The sequence below is a fragment of the Heliangelus exortis genome, chromosome 11 (genome assembly GCF_036169615.1).
Source record: "Heliangelus exortis chromosome 11, bHelExo1.hap1, whole genome shotgun sequence".
Taxonomy (NCBI): Eukaryota; Metazoa; Chordata; class Aves; order Apodiformes; family Trochilidae; genus Heliangelus; species Heliangelus exortis.
Genome location: NC_092432.1, coordinates 4,960,383 through 4,983,367, shown reverse-complemented (window position 1 = coordinate 4,983,367; position 22,985 = coordinate 4,960,383). Strand labels below are relative to the sequence as shown.

Below are 22,985 nucleotides of genomic sequence, written 5' to 3'. Positions count from 1 at the left end.
AGAAAACCACCTGTGGGGAGTGAGCCTCAGGCAACAGCATTTCTTTAACTCTAGTTTACTTGCATTGCTAAAAACTGTTCAGTTCTAGACTAAGTCCAAAAAGTAACAAAGAGTTCCTAGGAACAGCAAAAGGAATCATTCTCAGAACTGGGTCATCAGTTTCCCCAAAAAGAGCCCATTGACTGAGAGTTAAATCATTCTCCTAGAAGTAAGATTACAGCAAAGAGGAGTAATTACAAACCCCTGGCTTCTTTGGGGAAAGAGAAGATGAAAAGCAGAGCACGGCCTTCCTGCTAGCTGAGTTTTGAGGAGTACCTTGAGACCATTGGGCAACTGCAGATCCCCTGATGTCAAACTGGGATGTCCCCGGTGTGAAGAGCCCCAGGTGCAAGCTCTATGCTGTTCACCCATCCCTGGATCCACATGCTGCATTCCTTAAAAATAAAATTTAAAAAATGAATTAATAAATAAGTTGAACCTTGAGTACCCATACTATCTTTCCCATCCCAAAAACTTAGATTCATACTGTGAGATGCATAGATGATATTTCAATTATTAGTCTTAAAAATAAAAAAAGAGCCAGCAGAGCAGCTGGTGCTTGCTAGAGTTATATCTCTATCTAGAAAATAATTTTTTTTAAAACCCTGCATCTTCTTATACTTTTATTGCCTTAACATTTCTGCAAGACAAAACTAAAAAGAGGAAACCCCAAATTTATTGGGTGAAGAACTAAATGAGCTAATCCCTCTTAGAATATTCCAAGTGAGCAAACAGAAAACATGCCTTTTTAATATTACTATTTTCAACAAACCCTTCCAATGAGCTGATGCCATCTGAAGCAGCAAAGGTAGAACGAGTATGGGCAGGGAAGAGAAAGAAACATCTCATGGAAGTAGCCCAAGGGAGAAATAAGTTCATGACTAGCACATTTACACCTTTCTTGATTTATTTAAGGTACAAGAATAGGGTAATTTGACCTGTTTGCTTCCCTAACAAGCATTTATATTTGTAGCAGATCAAGTCCAGACCCATTTCTTGGGGCACACACACCTTTCCCAGCCCTATGAATGACCAAGAGCACAGACCTAAGCTCTCTCTAGCTTCCCACAGATAGAGAGAAGAAAAAACTGCTGCAGGGCAAAGGAAAAAAAACAAACATCCCACCTCTAAGCCAAAATTTGTGGCTAAACAGCAGTATCTCCATTAACCACTACTTCCCTCTTCAGACATCATGCCTACCTTCAGAAATTACCTGGGCTTTAGCTTTTTATAGAGCCCAGATTTATTCTCCCTGCCCCCCTAAGGAAGAACCACACCACCCAGGGAAGTGGTTTTGGTTACCTCCATGAAACCCTCCCAAGCAAATTATTTCCGACTCTCTCTCATGCCACTCTTCTCAAAAGCTCACCCCCTGCTGAAGATGCTCTGATGGTAGAAATAAGAAAAAAGGGAAACAGCTGCAAATCAAAACCTGTTTTGCAAGGCAACCCCTCTATTATGAGATGGAGGCTTCTAAGGTCCCATCATTCCCTGGGGCCAATTTGCATGCCAGGTCCCAACTGGCTCAAAATTCAGAGCAGCACAAAGGCTATTCCTCTTACTTTATCTTCTTTCCCAGGCTGATCTATGTGTTGTTAGGAGAGAGCTGGGAAGGATAGAAAAGGTCTTCTTTTGGGTAAAAATCATCTTGTCTGTATTTTTCATGGCTCTGTTTCTATCCACAACTTATTTTATTTATTCAAAAATTGTTAGCACTAAAGTTTGCCACATTTAAGAAATGGAAGTAGAAAGTTGATGTTTCTTAATTTGAGGTTTGGGTGTTTTTCTTTCTGTTGATATTTTTATCTAGCTTGAAGGCCCAATGCTCACACTTGTGACCATTTCAAAGGGATGGTCTCCATCTGCCCTTCCGGGACTAGTACTAAGGAGAGACAGTAAATATTTTCTTTTCTTCTTTCCTTTTTATTTTTCTGCTTCCTCACAGAAAGCAGAGGCCAGGTCCTGTTTTCTGAGATAAATAGAAAATATATTGTTTCACTGCAGCAAACCTTCACTCCTTTTTTGCCTCTATGCTGTGAAGGAAAGTGGATGTTCAGGAAAGAACAAATCCTCCTGAAACACGTTTGGAGCTGGTGGAGGCAGGATGGCTGTGCAAACAGGTCTTTAGGGATTTATGATGATCCCTAGCATTAGGCATTTCAAGCATTAGAAAAGCCTGAGAGCACATTATTTTTAAATGAGTTATATATTTAGCGCTATGCCCACCATTCTTTCAGTTCTAATTTTAGAGGGCAGGGGACAACTCTGGCACTATTGTAGCCTTGTCTAAATTTAATATAGTTGAGCAGCTGATTATTATCAGAGAGATTGCCTTTTTGCTCCTTCAGGAATTTTTCACTTGGGAAGAAAAGTCACTCTGTAGTGCTCTGCTTAGGGTACTGTACCAGCTGTTGTAGTACATGAGAAAAAAAGTGTGCTCTGAAGTTTTGTTTTAAGCCCTGCCTTTTACTCCAGGTGGGGATTTCAGATGCATGTGAAGTGAATGTGGTTGGTTTGGACAATATTTTCCTTTACCTCTTCCTGTACAAAGAGTGGTAACTTGTGCAGGTGTAGACCAATCTAATCCCATCCCTTCAGGAGTGCAGATGCCACTAGATAAAGAACAGAGCTAAAGATCTTCCAGTTCACCAGTTGCCTTATGGAAGTGGTGAGGAGTGTTGTTCCCCAGTGCCAAGGGTCAAGCAGTCCATTCAGAGCCATGGTTTGAAGAGCAGAAGAGGAACTACTCTAATCTTTCAGATTCTTCCAAGATAAAGCTTCCCCCAGTTCCAGTCACGGGTAAATGTGACTTCTAACTCTTCCATTAGCTTTAAGGAAGTCTAGACCCCAATGTCTTGTTTTTCTTCTTATGGCCACAGTGAGCAATAACATCCCAGGCAGTCCCTCTCTGAATTCACAAATGATATGCCAGTCATATTTTATGGAAACACAGGGACTTGCTGAGCAGGGAGGGGTTTTTTAGTGTTTGTAAGGGATTAAAGGCAAAATCCACAAACACTCTGGCATGAGAGGAAAGCTTCATCTGCATAACTCTACACAGTGTCAAACACTCATTCTGGACAAAGGCTGTTTAATGAAAAACTCTGTTAAAGAGCCCTTGCAGCTCCCTATAAATGTTAGGCTTTCTGCGTTCCCTCTGAAATATATTAACAGCCACAAGCAGCATTATTGATGCTGGCAAATAAGTTTAAGCAGCCCTCAGAAGTTCCTGACACTGTGTACAGCATTAGAGTTTTACCTACTGTTTCCTCCCCAAGCAGTTAAGCGTTTTGAGGTTGGAGTGACTGCAGATCTCTGAGAAAGGAAGATTGATAAAGCAAAGCAATCAGAGTTATTTCCTATGCATGAAATTGATTAAATGCTTCACTAAATGGCTTATAAATTTGGCTCTCATATTTCTGTCACCCACTGCAAAGATTACAGGAACTCCTTCTATAACCATGTTGTATACAGTACCAAATTACAAAAGGTTGTAAAAACTAATGTTTTGTTTAAAGTTTTGAGCAGGACCATATGCCTTTGGTGACCTTGAGTAAGCTATTTTAATTTGAAACATTTTAAAGAGTAGAAGAGAAGGAAAAAAAAGTCCATCTGCATAACAAAACCCAACTAACACAACTTAGTACTTTGTATGATGCATATCACTTTTTACTTCTTGCCAGAAAAAAATGTTAAATTCCAATTTTATAGCTACTAAGTGTATGTAGCATGAGACCTAGAAGCTCACGTTTCTCCAGATTGAATTTGCTTTTCTTATTTTTTGAAGTCTGTTATCAAATCTACCTGGGAATTTACATGGTCTCCTTTTCTAGAAGCCATGTGCATAAAGCACAAGTGATTTTGACCCTATCAGACCCTTTAAAGTGAAACTTTATGATAAGGCAGGAATCAATAGAGTTTTGTTACCTTCCAAAATAGGAGAAGAAACTGAGGCACAGAGACCTTGGGGATTTCAAGATGCAAAACCAGGTGTGAGTACAGTTTACACCCATATCTTCTTGCTTCCCATTCACATGGGATGACCAAATGACTTCCTACAGGTTAGGTATTGGGGTATAACTGTACCAGCATAATCAGCTGCTGGCAATCTACTGGTGTGATATTAATTTCCCAACTCCACTTAGTCACATGCAGTTTCCTGCACACATGTAGGAACAGCTGCTGGTTACACACAATTCTTCTCTCAGTCCACAGCAGAATAAACTTTGGGCCAACTGAGTCTTTTATTGATTTAAAATCTTGTGTTGGCTTATGCCTGGTGTAAACACATGACCTGGAAACCTGAGCTGCCCAAAAGCTATCTAAGTGTAGGAAAGAGCATTATTTCTGAAGTCAGAGATGCATAACTGGCCATGCTAAAACAGGTAGATTACTTTATAAATCCAATAAATACCATTCTTCTGACAGTCATGAATAAAACTTTACAGGACTCTTTTTAAATGCAGCTCCATTTTACAGATGGGAAAACTAAGGTTCAGCAAGGAAATAGGCTTTGCTCAGTGTCAGAGAGTAAATTCTCTGGGAAAGCTTGAGATTGAGCTCTGGCCCTTCTGCCACCCAGCACCATAAGAACGTGACCACACTCTCCTTAGTTGTATAAATAAAGATCTGAACTGATTAAATGTAAAAGTGAAACAAAGCTCACACTAAGCAAGAGTGAATCTGCATGAAATGCAAATGTAAGCATGAGAAAACAATCCCTGTGCTTTAACTATAAATGCCTGTTTTCTACAGGAAAAACCTATGTTCTCCTATAACATTTACAAGCCATCTTGTCCCCAGCAAGGATTAACATTTGGCACCGAAGCACTGATCTGGCAAAGAGCTGCCAGTAATGTAATCTTTTTTACAACCAAGGACATGCTTTGAGGCTTGGTGGACTTGACCTCTGCCCATTGCTAATCCCGAACTTTCTTGCCCATTCAGATGTACATCTTTAAAGAGATGGCACCGAATGTACAGCAAATAGAGAAACTTTAACTGAAGGTGAAACAAGAGCTGGCCAGAGGAAAACATTGGACAGAGGGAAATCTGAGTGTTTCTTACCCAGCCTTGTGTTGGGATTTTGACCCCATGGCAGGAGAAAAGGTGCCTGCTCAGTTACACGTGTGCAGCGACTCTGTTTCTCCCCAGGTGGGAGAACACACCTTTAGGCAAGAGAGGATCTAATGTGTTTGCTTGGATTACAGGAGCCCTGAAGAGCCCTAATTGTAATCAGACTCTCTATGCTCAGACTGCTTGCTCACTCCTTGATCCCCCAGGATAAAGCTAAACAAAGTTGATTGAAAAAATGAGGTATAAAGGGACCTTATATTTTACTGGATCGGTTTCTGAACTCCCAGTTCAAGAGTTGGGTTGAAAAACCAGAGTGATGGATTTAAACTGTGTTCAGAGAAAATAACAGTTGATCCCAGCTGTCTTTTCTTTCTCTTGTCTGACAACCAGTCCCGGGACACATGCCAGCTCCTCAGATATTGTTGCTCCACATTCTAGTTATTCTAACTTCTGGCAACTGGTTATTTGACCTCTTGGTGGCTTGTCATTTTAATATCACTTTCTCTATGTGGATAATCTAGTGGGAATCCCTCCTCTATAATGCAACAGTCTATAGATGGTAATTAGCCAGAACACTGAAGTACTGTGAAGTCCAGTCTTGAGCTACAGCTGAAGAGCAGTTCTTGTGGTTGGGAAACAAAAAAATACGGTTTCATCTCATGTTCATGAATTAGTGGTCCCCAGACACTGGGAAAAAAAAAGTCTAATTTTTTCTATGTCATGTGTTAGACACCAGTTTTGGATCATTCTCTAAAGCCATGTGATGGCAATCTTCTCCTCCCAGATCAGCACAACCCTGGCACCCAAGGATGCTCAAAGAGGAGGTCAACTGAGTAGCATCAACCCTCACAGCTTTCTCTGGCTTGTGGGTGATGAGTTACACCACTTGTCTATGAGAAACCAGCCAGGTGTAACAATTTATCCGTATTCCTCTGTTCCATTACTGGTCTTTATGAAGTGGCATAAAAGCCAGGAGAGACTCCATGGGGCTCCTCTGGTGAGTGGTCAACACTGTTGGATGAGACTTGCTTTTTATTAACTTACAAAGAAGCCTAAAAGCATCTCAGAAGAGCCTGGTGTCTCTAATCATTTGATGCTGTACTGGGTGAAAAAGCATGCAAGCAAACCAAACAAAAGCAGCAGCCATATATCTTTAATTTAAGGCAATATTCTATTGCATGCCCTTTGTCCACCTTGAGCAGTCAGAGCACAGCCATAGATTTTTCCAGTAGTCTGGGAATGGGATCTTAGAAAATGGTATATGCAGTCTGACATGGACTTAAATAGGTTTCAGAATAATCCATTATGCATCAAGTGTTTAATCGACATAATTAATATTTTTAAGGGGAGCCATTTACATTGTAAGTTCTGTACACATTATTTACAATTTCAACAGTAACAGTTAATGCTCTGTGACAAACTATATTGTTTCCAGCTTGTTATCCATTCATAACAAGGTCAATCTATTACCATTATTTTTGTGAACGTAGCTGTTACCTTGAGGCAAAAAGTTAATTGTAAATTACAGAGGAGGGATTATTGAGTTGGTTTTTCCTAACTGTATTCACTATAATGTATGGTAATGGTGCTATTTTATGAAACATTTACATTTTAAAGCATTTTGTTATTCATATCAGATGTGCTGGACAAATTCACTTCCAAACTTTTCAAGAACTTACTCAATGGGAAGGGAAGAGCCATTTGAAAGGATCCAGCTGAACATTTCATAACCACTGCAGTTAAAATCAGATGCAGTAGCATCTGTTTCTCCCCTTTGTCTGGGACTGGTCCCTCTGCCATAACCACCCAATACAACTAAGTTATTAGTGTTCTGCAAAGAAGCAGTAGATTTTATTGTAATTTAGTGTAACACTTTAGCCCTTACATCACAAAAGTGATGTGTAAGAGATTATCTTAAGATTTTATTTAGCCCCTGATAAACAGTGAGTATAATATCAGTCTGAACTCTGTTACCTCCCTGCTTTTGCACAATTTCTGCTGCACCAACAGATGCCCTGGCAGGCAAAGTTGAATTTTAGATATATTTATGCCTTTCCTTGTTTGCCCCCACCTGAGAAAAAGTCAAAGTGACACTGCTGCTTCCCACATCGCAGTAAAAATTGACGTTCATGGGCTACACAGGAAAGGATGGAGAGCCATCCTAAACTACCATTTCCACATCATTTTAATGATGCACCTCAGGGCAAAGAACCATGAGCTTTCCATTAGCCCACAGACCTGTCCATCTTAATGGACAATGGAGACTTGATGCTATGTAACTTCAATCCAGACAACACTTCTGCTGCTGCCCAACACATACATCTCCACCTTAGTTGTCTTCTCTGTTTGTACTTTGAATTAGGTGACTCATTAACCACATTTTATTCTAAGTCTTTTTTTATTCTGGCTCTGAGTCTTCACAATCACTTCCAGAACAACAGCAGACAAACTCATAAAGACTGACTATTTTGAGCTGGCTGAAGAAAGTAAGAGGATGATCACAGATCAGATGCAGAAATACATTTCTAGTAGCACAGGAATAAGAAAAATATGTTAAAGTTTTATCTGCCTGCCCCTGGTGCAGATTAGACAGGTAAGAGCTGTGGGGTTATTTGCCTAACCATCCTATAAATGATATGTTCTGACCTCTCAGTGAGGAAGTTTGTGTAATATGCTAGAGGTGTTTGGGTCAAAAGAAATTGATTTCCTCTGAAATTTTATGGAGAACAAATTATTTGTTAGAATACATTGCTCCAACACCCAACTGCTCATTTGAAAAAAAAAATCAATTCCTTTATTCCTTAAGTCCTAATGAAAAAGAAATTTGTGAGGCTTATGACTCCTATTTGAAAGGCTGAATATACTAAACCAGATCAGGTTTTCTTTCACCAGGTGCTCTCAGAAACTTCAAGGCACCATCAGGTATGAGTATATCCAGTTTGCAAAGGGTTAACTAACATTATTTTTGTGGTCTCCATCACTGGTAGTATGTTCAAAGTGCACAATGCTCAAGACATGTGCATTCTTCGTCCAATAACTTGTCCAGTAATTGGTATATTGATTGCTAATGTCATCATGTTTTAGTATATATAAACCCTCTCACTCTATCATACAGCCTCCAACAATCCAAGAAGTCATTGTTTATTCATTGTAACTCCCAAACTGACCGTGTCAGATTCTGCTTGAGGCCTTGCTGATAAAAATCAGCAGATGATTGGGCACACACATTCTTGACATGGCTGACCCATGACATCCCAGGGCCAGCAGGGAGCCTGTCATTATGTGTACAATACTCTTCTTTCTTTCTCCTTATCTATTCCCAGATGACTTGGAGATTTTTATTAACTCATTAATGACTGAAGATGTCATTAAAGAAAGTGGGGAGGAGGGGGAAGAAGGACATTTTGTTTGCTTGTTTAAAAGTGGGGAGCAACAAGCCATTGGCTCTCAGAGGGAAAGGCAAAGGAAGCTTTAAAGCAAAGCTGAAGCCTGTCCAGGGGAAAAGATTATTAATCTATTAGGATGACTAAAGCCAGTCCTTGGAGGGATTAAAAAATGTTAAACCATATTTGAAACACAACTGAGAGAAGAGGGATGGGTTTGTCCACAAAAAACAGCAGCACAGAAATACTGGTCAGGTATCTGTAGTAGAACTGGTAGCTGAAGGTTATCTTCTTGGCACTGCCTAGGAAGTTAAATGCTTAACAGTTCACTCAGAATGAGTTTTGTGTTCATGTTCATGAATTTTTCTCATGTTTTTAAAAGCATGGAGTTCTGTACAGGGAAGCAGTATTTACTTTTTAAAATTTTACATTGTAAATATGTCAACTGAACAGATATTGAACAACATTGTGTAGCAATCACACCTGCAGTTCTCTTTCAGATTTGTTTTTCTTTTTTGCATTTTAAGTTTGTGAATTCTACCTGTAAATGTAGCAGACTACTGAATATAAGTTTGCATATTTTTTTCTGTGTGGTCAGGACTTGATTGCATGAGGACATACATTGGAACCAGAGTTTTCATGTGAGTTCTGCCTTTGATCTTGCAACAGTCAGCCACTAAACTTCCCCTGAGTATGAGATAAACAGCTAGTCTCACCTTACAGGATTTTCTTCCATTTTAAAATATTACCTATACTTCTCAATTTCTCTTTGAAAACAATGTTACTGACATTGTTCTTGGCAGTTGGATTCATGTGGCAATGAAAGTCATATTTTTCCTCCTGAAGTTTGGGTGTTTCCTACCATTAGAGGCCTGTTGGTTTAGAACCAAGGACTTAGTATTTTAAGGATTGCAATGATTTTATTTTAATGGTTGCCATTTGTGGATCAACTGAGGAATAGTGAATGTTTTTCTGTCTTAGGCAGCTGCCCCCCATATGACTGCTGAGATCAACTGGGAAATCTCTGATGTGATCATAGTGGTACTGGGCATTAAATTGACATAGACTCGATGCCATCTGCATTGGCCTTTAAAAATCTTTGTTTCAATGTCTCTCTTTATTGATGAGGTGAGTGGATAAAAGATGAGCCTGTTTCCCTAAGGGACCTGCAGGTGTTGGTATAAAATAATATAATATATATACTCCCTGTGGGGGACCTGCAAATTCCTGAAACCAACTCAAACAGGAATCTGCTTCTTCCATCACATAAACTGCAGATAATGGCTCAGCAACCTGACCTTATAGACTGACCATAGTAAATTTTAGAACTCCTAACAGGAGTTTAAAAAGAACAATTTAACACTATTGTTTCTAACTACTCTCTGTTCTCTCTACTCAATAGATGATCCAGATCATCTGGGTCATAGGGCAAACATTTATTCTTAGGAATAATGATAATATTTGCTGTGTCCTGAGTGTCTGCAAAGGCAGTGGGTGCTCCTGCAGTCTTAGCAGTCATTTCTGATTTGCTTCTTTAAGAGAGATTTCTTTTTCCTCTTTTATCTCCTGATAATTAACAGAAGATCATTTATATTGCAATGGGAGATGGGCTTCTCCTGCAAAGGTCAAGGACTTGTGCAAGGTGCTGTCTGGGGCTTTAAAAAACTAGATGTACGTGTTCCAAAGGAACACAGATGGGTTTGAAAAAGAGAAAAAAACAATAAATTACAAAAACACATCAGGATATGCTGGCCTAATAAGCTATTCCCAGTTTAATTAAGGTGTGCCATATACCTAACACACCTTTTTGAGAGAAACTTTCCTTTCTCCTCTCTTTCTGACATCCAGAATCTCTTCCATTGTGTGCTGAAGTGGGAACCTGTGATGAATCTTTGGGTAATGGACTGTTGTTCTGACAAACTACTCCTCTAGTGAAACACGTGCCTGTCTTGGTGAAAATAATAGCAAAGTGTGAATTTTGTGGAAGAAATAGAGGCTTTGAGGGCTACAGCACTAGACTCTGAGTCCATAAATTGCTCGACTGGGATGTTAGATGCCTTTTAATATTTTCAAACATCCAGTAGAGTAATGAAAGAACTGCAGGACTATCCTGATCTAAGACCTCGAGAGAGTTGTTTTCAGAGATCATTGGAGCTTACAACTTGTTTAAGAACATGAAGTCTGATCCAAGTAATAGCTGGAAATAAGTTGCTTGATTTTTCTATCCCCAAAGATGAATTCTTGTAATAGCAAAAGTATAAAAATCCAACAAAGAGAGGCTTGATACTTCCAGATGCTCCAGCTACTTCACAGTGGAAAAAAAAAAAGGCACACTGACAGTGAAACTATTTGGGGTAAATAATGAGGACAGACTTCTCAGAAATAAGCCAGCATGGATTTGGCCATGAGATGTCAGATTCATAACTTGGGAAATGAAAACCTCTATATACCAGAGAACAGGCTGTAGCCCAGCAGTGGCAATTCAGCCTTCTGAGCCACAGGGATTTCTTTATAAGCACTGGTATATTAAATGTGGAGTCAGGGAGGCCAAAGGGACAGCAGTAAAACAGAAACAAGGTGGAGTGACCCAAAATGAACTGAAGCAGGATACTAATTACTTTGGAGTAATTTTGCTTTCCATCAGAGCTGACTAATCTTTCACTCCTGGAAGGTAAATGTTCTTCCTTTGACTGAGTTTTTACATCTGGCAAATTTTTTAAGAAAACAGGTTTTGTATATTTACCCAATTTAGTACCTTTATCAAGATAATACTGAGGAGTGGATTTTTTATACAGTGCACATCACTGGAGTGGGTTGTGGAAGAACACTTTTAGACAGGCCTAGGTCAACAAAACAGATTCATCCATCACATCTGCCAGAATGGAAAGATAGTTGTCTTGATGCTCAGTCAATCCAAGACCTTTCTGCTGAGTCAACTGACAAGATTGCAGATATTTGTGACAATGAAGACACTTATCCACTTGTAAGTGGACTGAAGACCACCTACGTATTTGGCAGTGGGTCTACAGCTTGGGAACCTCTAAGCTTTTGAACACCAGCATATTGCTATTTGCAGTCCTCTTCTCCTTATCAGTTGGGAATTGTTACCAAAAAGTAAGCTAGAACAAGATAAAACACCAAAAGGAAGGGATTCGGAGGTGACAGTGGTGGAAGGTGTGAGAGTCAGTAGAAAGTACAGTAAAGAAAGCCATGACAAGTCATGATAAATGGGTCATTATAAAATTCATGTTTAGGCTGCACCAGGCTGGGGATAATGCCATTCGTCATGGCAACACTGGGGCACTAATGAGCCCTCATTGCATATTCATGGCTTTGGTGCTTCTCTTCTCTCTCTGCCTCCCTCCCACCCTGAACCAATGCCTGGTAAATATCTCCACCTCAAGCTGAAACTCGACTTAGGCTGCCTTTTTTTTTTTTTTTTTTTTTTTTTATTTGTTATGTTGCAGCAATTACACTGTAAAAGTGCTGCACAAGATTGATTGCTCTGATCTGTAGTTCAATTGTAAATTAGAATACACATCCCCCTGGGGACACACGGCCCCTATTTGTGATTAAGAAAAAAGCCCCATAATAGACTAATAGCTAAAGTTCTCTCTCTTTTACTTTCAGGCAATTAGCTTGATGAAATGGCCTCTTTTTGTGTACCCTGGAAGTGTAAACCGATATCATAATGAAGTATATGATGTTTATTCTATTATTTTCACCTTGCCATGTATGCAGGAATGCATAAATAATGGCTGCTTTGTCTAGTACACTTACTGATTCAGAAGTAAGCTATGTCTTAAAGATGCAGTGTGTGATCCTGTAGCTTTATGTTATGCTGGGCACCATGACTAGTCCCCACAAAAATCAAATGTTCTGCCTAAAGAAGTTGGAGACCATTTTTAGTCAGGTGATTAAATACTGTTTTCAAGACACTTTCATTTAGAAAGAGCCTTAATTGGAAAATCCTCCTAATAACCTTGTGAGAAAAAAATAAAGTATCTCCATTTTACAGAAAGGAAAACTGATGGAGAGATGCTGAACACCTTACATAAGCCCACACAGGACCTTGGTAAGTGCTTAAGAAATCGTAGCTCCTTAAACTTTTTTCAGGCAATCAGAAGCTCCCTTTCCTCTGTCTTGTAAAGTGTTACTAATGTTGTCCTGGACGGCTCATGGTGTGGCTCTGACCTTCCCTTGTCTCAAAGACATAAAACTCTTGTGTATTCACAGTTGCCTTCATTCCCATGTGACATCCATGGCTAAAGTTCTTTCACCTCAATCGAAGGTGGATACGGTCATGCTCATATTCAATATCATGTGTTGCATGTTAGCTTTCCCAAGGTTCAGTTTGAGTTGTCAGTCTCAGCAAATGAGTCTTGTTGTGCAATACAGTTGTAACTCTGTGATGGTGTTCGTGCTGTTGAGCTCAAGATAAGTATCTGTGAACAAAACTGCCATATGATGATAGCTCTGGTCATACCTGCTTTGTGACAAGAAGTGCTGCTTCTTTAGCATGTAAGTTTGGCCCAGGAGTGCACTTTTGAAGTGAATCTTCCAAATGACCCTGCTGGCCCCGCCCCAAAACACAAGCAGTCTTAGAGCATGCAAACTGAATTTTTGCATGAAACTAACCCAGAAGATGTGATCTGGGCACTCCAGCAGCTAATGGGAATTCAGACCACAGGAGAATGCTGGAGCCAGTCCAAGTACACCTCTGACATGCAGTGACCCTGGGCTCACTCCTTGCTCCTCAGTGCACAGCACAGACCTACCTTGATTTGCCCATTTGCTGAGCAAAGTGGGCTTCCTCCCCAGGAAGCTAAGAGAAGCTCAGCTAGTATGATGAGGAGGACATGTGAAATAACATGCAAAAGGTCATGGGGAAATTCACTGGTATATGTGTAACCCCATCAGTTTATCTGCAGCAGAAATATTTTGATTTGAAATTCTATGTAAGCAAAGTTGCGTCAGTGAATATATCAGAGTTTGGAAACATTTTTTGCTAAGAAGCACTACCAGTGCAAACCTTTAATGGGTAACACTCTGTACATGGCTACAATACCATATTCTGTTTCAACTTGTTCATCATTGTCTTCTTGCATGAGAGCCTTGGCATTTAAAATATGTTAGGGGTGACACAATACTTTCACCTGGTGCAGACATATATCACTGGAAGGATGTTCTCATAAACAAAGTGCTTCAGGCTATGATCTTATCATTCTCCTCTTCCTTCTCTGCAGTTCAGTTCAATGACAAACACGTATTTCTCTTCTTTGCTCCAGTTTCTGGGCCAGAGAAGCCTGGTGTTGGAGCAACAGGTGATGTTGCAAATCAGGAACAAGCAGCATCAGTGGTGGCAGGTGACAGAGGTGGCAGCAAGCACGCAGTGTTTTATGATGCTTCAGCTGCTCCACGAATTCTACCCAGGGCTGCAAATTCAGAGTATGAGCAGAAGTTTACCCACGTGCATGCCCGCACCCGCACAGGGGTTTTTTTTTGAGAAAGACATAGAGCAAATTAGAGTGTTCACATGTAATTAGCTGACTATTAGTGTGGTTCAGCCAAGGCAATAGGCAGACAGTAAACTGCAAGATAGCTCCCAGATAAAAGGACTGAGGGTGTTCTGGAGAAAGGAGGAGGTAATAGTTCAGAAGAGAAATTCCTGACAAATTGAGCAGGTAGCTAAGGATGTTCTTGCCCTACACCACTAGCACAGCACAGTGTAGCCATACAGGCCTTCCCTCTCCCCTCTACAGAATTTAACCCTTGTTGGCATCGAGGACTCTTTCTCCTTGGAAAGGCTGCTTTCAAATTTAAGATTTAAGCATAGTTTTCTGCTTAAACATATTAGTCTGGACTAAAACTGTGAAATATCTGCTTGTACTTCTTGCCCTCCTTCTTGTGACAGTGTATGAAACAGGGGGCTATCACCCCAATAGAGGCAGAAATACCTCCAACTATTTATCAAAGAGCATACATGACCAGGTCCAGTAAAAACCTTATCAGTTACCATATATAAGCATCACATTTATATAACCATCACACTGGGGAAGAAACCCAAAGTGTCTGAGTTCAGTTCTTCACAACTTCTATGAAAATGTAGGGAATCTTACTAAATCTTTGTGCTAAATGAAAGTCATTATATTTTTCTCTCATTTTACTGCTCGCTGGGAACTGCTTTTTTTCAGTCCTTTGGGAGTTTTCAAGTTTGTTTGTTTGTTTTTTCTCAACATATTCTCTGGCTAAGCAACAAGCTTCTAAAAAAGTATTTCAAAGCAAATAAGTGTTCATTTACAAAAATATATATTGGGGCACTTGCAATAGTCTTGAAACATCTTTAACATCTTTTCAGTTCAGAAACCTCCATATTGTTCCCTCTGAACTTTTTTGCCTGCTTGGCATTTTCCAATACAGTTAATGAAGACATCATCCATTTTTACCAGCAATTCAGTGTCTCAGGGTATTCTTGCATGTAATGGCTTCTGAGGAGGAATAATTTAAATCCTCATGCTCTGAGCTGCTCCAGCACTGAAAATTTGAAGTAATGCTGGACTTTTCCATATTTCTGAGTATATATTAATGTAAAAGCTTTTTTCTATGGCCTGTTGTCCTTTCCGTTACACTCAAAGAAGACTGACCTAAAGTCCTAAAGTGTTCCTGTTGAAATTAAAATTTGTCATAGATTTTGCACAGCTTGAATGCTATTTCTTTGCCATTGTGTAAACTCTTCACCAAGTCCTTCTGCATGAACCCATCATGCAAGAAAAATGCACCCTTGATATATATCAGAGTAAATTTTTTTCTCTGTTGGGCCAGACACAGAATTTACCAAAGCAGAAGAACAATGTTGGATTGGTTAAAGTCATATTAATTAAAAACATGCTGGTTTTTCAGAGGAATCTCTTCTCAGAGTTCATGAATAGTAATTCTTTAACCTCTAAAGAAAAACTACCACTTCTTAACGCTCATTTGTTCAAGCCCTACGTGGGCACTTGTCAGGAACAAAAGTTGGAGTAAATTCTCTACAGAAGAAGTGTTAAATGAAGAATGCAAGATTGTGTTAATGTTTCAGTTCATCTTGAAGGAGGGAACCTTCTGCTGTAGGTCTCAAGTGATGCTCAAGGGGAAGAACAGCACGTACAAGGAGAGCCAGCATGCTGGTGGCCAAGAGGCCACTAGAGATAAAGGCTGGGGATTGTGTCAGAGTAAAGGCCCTCACAAGCTACTCAGCAAATGCCTTCTTTGCAGCTCTTGCTGCCCTGCTTACCTTCTCCCAAGGCCCATCCAGTTCAGTTTCCTCATCCTACTCTGCAGAACAAAGAAACCTGAGGTTTCTCCATGGGTTTCTGGAGAGAGGAACATGCTCGCCACCAGTTGTCTTGTTGAGTTAGACCAAAAGTCCAGCTGTCCCCTCAACTTCTCTGTGGCAGAAACCACTGCCAGATGTGCAGAGGAATCTCAGAAGTCAAACACAATCTAATTCTTCTCCTCATGCATTTTCCTTGCTCCTATCACCTGGTGCATTGCAGAGCCTCACGGTACAAGTTGTGTGAAACAAGAATGTTTAAGCGCTATCATAGTTATCATGGAAAATTAATTTCTAGCCCTTTTTAAATCTGATGATAGTTTTTATATTCTGTGGCAGAGAGTCCCACAATTTAATTGAGGCCTAATAAGTATAAAATTTTGTTCTTTTCAAACCTCTTTTGCTCCTTTTACAAACATAATGAATAGATCTTCCCCTCTTGAGAACATTCTTCATAACATTTGTCATTGTATAAACCTTAGTCATCTCCTTTCAGAGTTTATTTTACTGGTTTCCCTCATGTGGAAGCAGAGACATAAAATTACCCACAAGATAACCACTATCAGACCCAACTGTTGTTACTGAGATTGAAACTCCCACAAAATAATTTATTTTAAATAATCCTAACGGTGCAAATATCCAAAGATCAGGCAGATCTGTAAAATCTGCCTGCAGCAAAATCATGCAATTAGAATCATGCTCATAAGTGTTGGAGTCTTAAAACATTAATAGATCATTTTAGAGGAAAGAGTTATTAAAATTGTCTTTGATTTGCATTATTACAACACTGTATGCTCTGTGGAAAACCGAGTTCATGACAAGTGCAGCACAAAACAGATTCTTATTATCTGAGTTGGAACTTTAAAACAGACCATGCTTGAATTCGCTTTGGTTTTATTTATCTTCTAAATTGGTAAGAGCTCCTGGTTTTATATTAGAAATAGGAAATGAGGAGGAGGATAAGAAAAAAGCTGGAGACTGAAATAAACCCTCAGAAAAATAATTTGAGGAGCAAAAGTTTTTATGATAAATGATGTATGTTGTTCTGATCATAACTACCCAAAGTCCCAGAAATTGAAGGGTTTCTGTAGATGATTTAAGGAAAAGTTGCCCTGAACATGTAAGCAATTATAAAGAAATTCATGAGTCATTAGTAAGCATTCTTTGTTTTATTTCTGTTACAAGTATACTGTAATTTCTGGATCCCTCTCTGACATCTTTTCTACAGGGCACTTATCCTCCCTGATATGTTTATAAAATTCACCATTTTGATAGTGGGATGGCACCAGTAAATCTGATGTACTGGGTAGAAAGTTGAGTTTGTTGGAGTCAGCAGAATAATTTCCACCATTTCCATTAGACTTAAGAATAAACCTTCAAGGTTAAAAGAAAAAAAAAAATAGAACCATTAACAAAATGTGAAGGAAAGAATAGAGTGAATTGGCTCTGCAACTGAGATATTTTTAGTTTTGTATTCTTTAGAATCCCTTTAAAGGTACGTCCCTCATGCACAGTTTTCAAAAATAGCATTTTGAGACTTACGTAGATTGAAGCCAATACAGAAGGGTGTTCGTAAGTTTTCAGGGCAGTGCAAATGTGCAAAAATGGTGACTTTGTGTTCAAAAGCTCTGTATCATTTAGAAGAACTGTGCCAAGAAATTAAACAAAGGAGAGTATTGCTATTAAAAATAGAAGTGCCCTGTAGAACAACTATTCTCTTTCCTCTGAACTTAAAATATACTTTAAAAATTCAATGATCAGACCCTTAGCAGGTGTAAATCATCACAGAAATGATGCTGTAACACTTTATATGATAGTACCAAATCATCTTGCTGGTAATTAAGAATAGTCTCCGTGGAGTAAGAACCAATGACAAAAGAAGGTGTAAGTTGATATTGTCTCAGCACACAGCAGTGGTAGACAGAAATATTCATGTGCGTAATCATACACCTTGCCTACAGGATACCCAGTGGGTAAAGTAATAGCATCCAGAAATATCTTGGAAAAGGCAATTCTCAACAGAAATTCAGAAGCTTACGAGTTATCTGGGAGCTTCTCATAATTATACATGGTACAAACGTAAGACTAACAGGCATGCACTTGGAAAATGTTTCTTTAAAAGGGTTTCTTTAAACTTTCTTTTAAAATCTAGAGCATACTATACTCGAAAGCTTTTCAAGCCCAAGTTTTCTGTATTTCATCCCAAGAAATTCAGCACCTCTTCTTTTTCCCTATTTCTTTTCATGGGTTTATTATGCCTATAATCGTAGAGCCCAGGGAAAAAAATGCAATCTCTATTACTCAGGGTGGTAATGAAGTCAGGCTGATGAAACCTAACAAACTTTTCCTCTGAATTTGTGGTGTCAGTTTTAGGGGATGAGGACACTTCTGAACTCAATAGCTACTTCCATGCAGAGCTGTACAAGCCACACTGTGCTACACCACAGTTCCTCTAATATGCCAAATCCATGAGGCTTTTCCATGGCTTTTCCATGAGGATTTTCCAGAATCAAGCTTTTCTCTGAAAATCAAATGCTTCTCTTCCATCCTATCAAAAGTGCAATTTTTCTGCTCCTTGTGAACAGTTTTTAACAGCTTCCTTAAGGAGATGTCCATTTTGAGCAGCATAGTCACAAGGCTGGGATTTCAGATGTTCACAGAACTTACCTCTGTGTCATGCTCTGGGCTTTCCCCACTGTGCTGTGGGTTTCTGAAAACACTTGGTTTTAATTCAAATTTCAAAATTCTATGATTTTTAAATTAACTCAGTGAGGAGGTGATAGATCTAAATGCCACTGAATGAAACATATAGCTGGTGACTAATTCCATTCTCTCATTTTGGATATTAAGATCAATTTTAAGATCATTCAAAAAAACTTCAGAAATAGTTAATTGAGAGAGAAAAAGTATAGTGCTTAGTGTGAATGATGCTTCTATGCCTTTAAAATATCCTGTAAGTCCAGAAAAAAAAATCAAGATGTCATAACCAGATGATATTAAAAAGTCAAATATTTGTCACACATGAAGACAAAAAGACAGTCTGTATAGATTACTTCTGTGAATCTTTATTGAAGATATTGAAGAATATTCTAGATTAGCACAAATCAAGAAAGAATTAGGCATATATATGTATATATGATTAGCCTTTGTTGTCATGTAAACTACAGCAGGTAGAAATACTGTGTATTAGAGGTACCTGAGCAAGAGCAGCTATCTAGGCATCAAACACAAACACATGACAATCAGAAGACTTTTTCTGAGATACAAGAGTAATCCACAAACAGCAAGAAATCAAAATATTTGAATGCTTCTCTTGAAGCCCTCAAAACCAAACCTGGATGCCTCTGTGCAAGGCATCCATGACCACCATTCCCAGGAGCTGTGCTCAGGCTTTCTCCTCATCTCAACATCTACTCAGTCCAAGCAGGGACACATTGCATACCAGTAACTTTCTGAAGCTACTTAATGTGTTAGGCTCTTTTTTAACCTGTTGGCATCCTTATTTCCTTGTTAACACAGACCATGCAAGTATTGGCACATGAAGACTAACAAAATACTGCTGTAAAACAGCAAATATTTTGTCTAGAGAGCAAGTTGTGTGGCTATTATATGAGAAGCACAAATTGTTTCTTATGTATGGCCCCCAGCAACCTTGTCCCATTCTGTGCATATTGGAGCATTGCAAATATCCAGAGGTTTGTGTTTAGCAAAGCAGAAGTGCAAATGGAGATCCTGGTGACCTCATCACTGAGAATTAGGCCTTTGCCATACATTATTCTTCTGCTGACAGCAAGAAAAGTATAGATCTGTAGGCATTTCACACCTGCAACTAATGTAGAAGCTGTAATGATAGAAGTGAGCATTAGGAGTAGAAGTGATGTTTTGGACACAAACCAGCTCAATTTAACAAGAAAAGTGCAAATCCACATTATGGCTTGGGCATGTATCAGCTGCAGCCCCTTTTTAACCTGGAAAGTAAGAATTATATCCAAGGGAACTTACCTCAAAGAGTTTCCCTTTCTTCTGGCAGAAGTGATGATTAGGCTGGTTGGCCAGGCTTGGTTCAAGATCCTGAGCTACTATAAATAAAAACTCTTCATATATATATAAATAATATATATAAAAAAAAAAAAAATATATATATATATATACATATATATATATAAAAACTCTTCATAACCAATAAAGGAATGGACTTGGAGTGAGCCAAGGGCTTTGCCTCATTCCTTTGGCCTGATCTGACCTGGTAAATCTGAGGGAAGGGATGAAATCTTACTGAACATCCTGACTTGCCCAACTTCCCCCTGCCTTGGGAAGTCTGTGCCTCCTGACCGGCTGTTGAAGCCAAGAGTTCCAACAGTTTTTCACCCACTATTTTCATGTTGGTATTTGAGGTTTTGCACTGCTAGATTTCTGGACTTCTACTAGTGCTACATATTATCCTATAACAGCACAGAACAGGACTTTCTTCACTAAAGCAGATCTGTCACCTGCAGAGTATATGGGGTTCAATATGTCTGCTGCCTCATCAAGGAACAACAAAACTTGTGAGTGGGTAGAAAGGGATCTTCACTCTTCATACCAGTTTGCTTTAGCCCTGAGAATTCATCTTCACTTAATGGTTTGTAGTGGTTTCTTTGTCCATATCTACCTCTGATGCCTCCCAGCCTACAGTCTGGTGTCTCACAGCTTTCTTCCTACCTGAGAAATGTCACAGAGGGAAACGAGCAGTTTTGTTTCCTCCTGCAAAGCACATAGGGTGAGAGCAGGTTACACCCAGTACATCTCCTTGAAAAGTCAGGGGATGCTAGAGCCACCAAAATGGGCCCCTGAGCAGCTACGTGACATTTGGCTTGAGAAAGGAAACCGGTTTGCCACCTCATTGCCTAAGGGTGGGACTTCAAGCCAGAGCTGCAGTGTCCCTCTGGCCACGAGAGAGAAGATTAAATCATTAACACAATACTCATCATGTTCTGAAGGTATTTGAGCTTCCAGCCTCAGAATATGACACAATGTTAAAACGTGGTGTGATTCTCAGTTATATGAATACTAATTTTTAAGTTCTCCTACCAAAGAAAACAGTCCCTGTTCATCCTCCTGATTTCTGCTGGAAGATACAACAGCTCCAAAGTAGATGAGAGGTGTCATAAATCATCAGATCTTGCCTGATAACCATATATACATGTAGGAAAGGTTTCTTGGCCAGAATAATGTAGGCTATACTGGAAGTATGTGTGAATATTTTTGTGTAACGTGATTATATGCATATACTCTGCAAAATGTACTTGGGGTGTAGCTGAGAATAGTTATTAATGGACTTGATTCTAATAGTTGGTACATCAAGAGATGTAGAAAGGGCACTGGAGATTCCAGGAAGGTATAGATAAAGGCAGGATGACAGGAAAGAGAACAGATATGGAGACAGCTAAAAGGAGGAGAGATGTGACAGGCATGATCAGGTAGGAGAAATTCAAAGAGTTTAAAAGAAGATGGAAAAATACCACTCTGGCTCTGGCCATTTGGTGTTTCTCCACAATGATGTTATAGTGCTTTCTCTACTCTTGATGCAAAGCACTGAAATTTTCCTGATTGGTTTTTTCCCCTGTGTAAGATGTCCTTTATGCTGTGATGAGATCACTGGTGTATTAGTTCACTTTAATCTTTTAGGAAAGAATCCAGAAATGTGGTGAGGTCATGACTGCAGTAATGTCTAAAAAGATGGGTTTATGGAGGAAAGGAGAAAATTTCCTCTCATTTAGCAAAACTAACAGAATTTGTGGCTCTCAAGTATGCTGGACAAGTTAAGGTTTCTTTATTTTTGACTGTTGCATGTTTTTGCAAAGGACAGCCTGCTTCATGCCCTTTTTTTTTTCCTAAGAATTTCATAAATACAAGAGAAATTGCAGACAAAACACCCTGCTAAAGCAGTGCTCCATTTGAATGACCATATAGAAGCACCTTCACCTATGGTACCTCCCTGGTCACACAGTCAGGATACTGGATAAAGAAATCTGATCCTTTGATGATGTGAATGTCCCTCCTTTAGACCTTCTGCATCATTCAGAAGGCAGATACCTCATTGAGAGTGTTCTAATTCCCATCCCTTTAAAGGAGAAGAATCCTTGGGGCATCCTTCAGGGGCATTGTGTCACTATTTAATATGATGTATTTGTGCCTCATTGACCAGCGGAGTGATGCCAGGCATGAGTTTGGGATGTGACATTTCAGGGCATGACAGTGACTCAGAAGTGTCAAACTTTCACTCCTACTCTGATTTTACCTCCAGTCTTTTCCAATCTCTGTTTGCTAAGTGAAGTGGCAAGACTTAATGAAAGGTCTCTGGATTAGAGGAATTCTGAAAGGTTTCTGGATGTGTTTAGTACTGGAAAGAATTATGTAGACAGAAGGAATCATATGCCTGGCTTTACCATAGCCAATGTATTGTATTTTAATGTGTTCTAATGAACTTTAAAATGACTCCCCAGTGTGCTTGCTTCCTGGGTCAGAGGGGTTATTTTGAGTTTGCTGTCTTCCTGGATTCTTGAGAGAATTCCCTCTGGGTTTGTTGGGTCAAAAGCAAAGTGGTGATAACAAATACACTGCTGCTTTAATCCAGGGCTGTGCTTTCTCCTTCTTTGCAATGGGGATTTGGGCATTACTTACAGTCCCCTTGTCTCCTACTTCAACAGCTTGGGGGCATTAGGGATATGCAGCACAAAACCAGTTCCCCTTTCTTACCTAGAGACCAAATATCCCGGATGATCTGTGTGACACAAAGGATGCCACAGGTTTAGTTTTTTCCCCAAGAATTTAAGAGCTTTAGTTACCCAGAGAGGAGTAGGAGATTAATGGCATTAATTGATAGCGATGGGGAACTGTGCACTGTAAATCCCATGGCAAGCAAAGAGCCCACCTCTACCTGCTCCTAATATACATCACTAGAGAAAGCCTTTCTGTTTCAAAAGACTAATTAATGATGCTTAGTGGTCTAGACCTCTAAGTATGAATTTTCAGGGATTTTGGCAGGCATAGAGAGCAGGGGGAAACGGGTTCATGTTGCTTTGTTTAAAATTACAGAGGTTTTAGTTGTTTAAAATGATAACCAGATAGGGTTTCCATGCCAGATGAGAGACATTTGTGCTCTTTTATTTGTACTAAAATCTCAGCTTGAGCTC

General features: G+C 39.4%; 2 long non-coding RNA genes across 5 annotated transcripts in view; both read right to left on the bottom strand.

Annotated features, from left to right (window-relative positions):
- Nucleotides 1–320: 320 nt before the first annotated feature.
- LOC139800802 (uncharacterized) overlaps nt 321–22,985 on the bottom strand; it is a 53,656-nt gene continuing 30,991 nt past the window's right edge. For 3 of the 4 annotated variants that reach the window (XR_011727947.1, XR_011727946.1, XR_011727949.1), the window contains one exon: nt 19,981–20,553. This is a non-coding gene — a long non-coding RNA (uncharacterized lncRNA). Of the gene's footprint in view, nt 435–19,980; nt 20,554–22,985 lie in introns of those variants that run through there. The other variant, XR_011727948.1, reaches the window with a different exon arrangement.
- Nucleotides 16,965–19,856, bottom strand: LOC139800800 (uncharacterized). The gene is made up of 2 exons (XR_011727941.1): nt 19,813–19,856; nt 16,965–17,456 (listed from the first exon to the last, which is right to left on the bottom strand). It is a non-coding gene; the product is annotated as an uncharacterized lncRNA (long non-coding RNA).